General features: G+C 35.6%; 1 protein-coding gene across 1 annotated transcript in view; it reads left to right on the top strand.

The window, feature by feature from the left end:
* The window catches only part of LOC103607799 (dynactin-associated protein-like), a 27,175-nt gene that overhangs the window by 14,833 nt on the left and 9,173 nt on the right, over positions 1–3,169 (top strand). The gene's annotated exons all lie outside the window — the stretch shown is intronic.

Raw genomic sequence — 3,169 nt, forward strand, 5'->3', positions numbered from 1 at the left:
AGCCCAAATGTCCATCATCAGATGAGTGGATAACGAAACTGTGGTATATCTACACAATGGACCTAGACAGAATTATATCTACTACTCTGCTATAAAAAAGAATGAAATACTGCCATTTGCAACAACATGGATGGACCTAGAGTGAATGCAACAACATGGATGGACCTAGACAGAATTATATTAAGTGAAATGAGTCAGGCAGAGAAAGAGAAATATCACATATTCTCTCTTATTTGTGGGAGCTAAAAATAAATAAATAAATACACAAATAAACTGGTGGGGGGAGAAGAAGACACAACAATTTTAATTCCTTGAAGTTGATACGACAAACGAACAGATAGGAAGTTGTTGGGAAGGAGGGGGGATATGGAGGAGGAAGGGAGATTTCGGTGATGGGCCACAATAATCAACCACATTGTATATTAACAAAATAAAATTAAATTAAAAAAAAGAAAAAATTACGTTAAGTGAAATAAGCCAGGAACAGAGGGAAATTACCACATGTCCTCACTCATATGTGGTAGTTAAGAGAGAAAGAAGAAAAGAAAGACCATAATGGTGTGTTTGACTTGCAGAGGGAGAGAATATACCTAGGGTTGGTGGGGGGTGGGGAAGGGGAGGGAGGTCAGGAAAAGGTTGGGTGGGGGACACAGGGAATAATTGCAATTCGTGGTAATAGAAAAAAAATTACAAATGAATCAAATATGTTGGTGATGGGAAAAAAAAGAAAATGGAAGAAAAAAAGCTTTTTAGGGAGCCAATCTCATCTATTATAAATATTTTTACTCTCAATTTTGACATACATAAGTATCATCAAAGTTTCTGGCCAGAAACCCCAACCTTAGATCCCACTCCAGATTCATTAATTTTGGGATGAGAGCATAAATCTTCACCAGGAGCAATTGCCAGTTGGAATCTTTTCCAATACTGAGATTTAAAGCATTGCTTTTTTTGTTTTTATTTTCCAGTGGACCTGTTATTGACATCTCTTGTAATGTCTCCCTTTCTAAGTGATCCTTCATGAGTCAAATAATATGGGAAGGGCACTTGACTAGAAGATGGGAGACATATTCAACAAGAATCTGTACTACATGGATTATGTTACTTTTTTTTTTATAAACTTCAGGTTTCTCATCTTGAATTTACTTTCAATTGTTAATGGTTAGTTTACTTTTCTTTTTTACTGAGGACTAACTTTAATGGAGTAAACTGCATTAATCTGACGTGTACACACACAGACATACACAGACATACATGTGAACCATCATTCAGATCAAGATATAGAACATTCTAGTACCTCAGAATCCCTCATGCCCTCTTCCTGTCAACTCCNTGGACCTGTTATTGACATCTCTTGTAATGTCTCCCTTTCTAAGTGATCCTTCATGAGTCAAGTAATATGGGAAGGGCACTTGACCAGAAGTCAGGAGACATATTCAACAAGAATCTGTACTACATGGGTTATATTACTTTTTTTTTTTTATAAACTTCAGGTTTCTCATCTTGAATTTACTTTCAATTGTTAATGGTTAGTTTACTTTTCTTTTTTACTGAGGACTAACTTTAATGGAGTAAACTGCATTAATCTGACGTGGTTAGTTTACTTTTCTTTTTTACTGAGGACTAACTTTAATGGAGTAAACTGCATTAATCTGATGTGTACACACACATACACACACAGACATACACAGACATACATGTGAACCATCATTCAGATCAAGATATAGAACATTCTAGTACCTCAGAATCCCTCATGCCCTCTTCCTGTCAACTCCTCTTAAGCCACTCTGAGATGCACAACTATTTTGACCCCTATCATCATCTGATTACTTTTGTTCATTCTTGAACTTCATATATTGGAATCATACATTTGTTTGATTTATTTCACTAGACATAGTGAATGAACATGCAACATGTTGTATGTAATAACAGCTGATTTTTAATTACATATGTATCTTTTACTTATTTAATACTGTGTAGCATTCCTTGGTATGAATACGGATAAATTTATTTATCCATTGTGGCATTTGGATCATTTCCGTTTATGGCTATTATGAATATTCTTGTGCATGCCTTTTGGACAGATGCACTAATCTCTTGGGGATATATGAAATTATTAGGTCCTAGGGTAGGTGTATATATAGCATTAGTAGAAACTGCCAAACAGCTTTCCAAAGCAGTTGTATCATTATCTACTCTCACCAATAATACATGAGCATTCCAGTTGATCCACATCTTACCAACACTTGTTAATGTCAATCTTTTAATTTTAGCCTGTCAGTGGGTGATTTTGATCTGATGATTTGTTGAGTATCTAGATCATGGGTGCTAATAACATAAGCATTTTCCAAAAAGAACAAAACTACTTTGCCTTAATTGCTTCATTAGCACAGGATTATATTTAATTACTTAGTCCATTAGATAAATTTATTTGAAAACTTTAAAATATTCTAATATCATTGTTGACAAAAAACTTTCTGTGCCAATTTTATGTAGGGTCTTTTTGGACATTTGTGTTTAATTTTGGGGGGTAGTTTTTAGTTTGGTAGCTAACATTTCTTAACTCCTACAAATGCCTTGCTTTTTAAAAAAAGACATTTCTACAAAGAGGAATAAAGAAGGTTTTCTCTGAGGTAAAATAGAAGGATTTGAAAGGAGTGCTTGCCCAAACACCTTTTAACTATAATTTTTAAATTGCCAAAAGTACACAGAAAACCTCAGAGATTAGGTTTATCTATTTCTGTGCAAGAGAAAAGAAAGTTGGTAAATGCAGTAGCAATTTATTAAGCTATGTTGCTCTTACTTCAGCAAAGTTGGAGTTTAAGAAAGTGTTCCCCGAGGGAATTTCATATTGCTAAATGCTGGGGTTGCAGGACTGGAAAAATAAGAACATTGAGAGCAGCTTGAGTGGAGGCCAGATGATCAAGAGGTGTTTATGCCTCAGAGGTGGTACCTGCGAGGGGAGGGAGAATATCATCTTAGGCTTGAAAAGAAGCAACTGGAAATTTCATCTACTTCAGAATCCTTTTTTTCCCATTGGTTATGCATATTCATGAGATACAAAGCTGATTGTCACCCCTCCCGCTCAAGATGTGGAGGCCAGATCCACACTGGCAGCATGCACCTTACAACAAATTGTGTCTGTACCCTGTATCCCCCACCCAAATAT

Source organism: Galeopterus variegatus, unplaced genomic scaffold (genome assembly GCF_000696425.1).
Source record: "Galeopterus variegatus unplaced genomic scaffold, G_variegatus-3.0.2 Scaffold7721, whole genome shotgun sequence".
Lineage (NCBI taxonomy): Eukaryota > Metazoa > Chordata > Mammalia > Dermoptera > Cynocephalidae > Galeopterus > Galeopterus variegatus.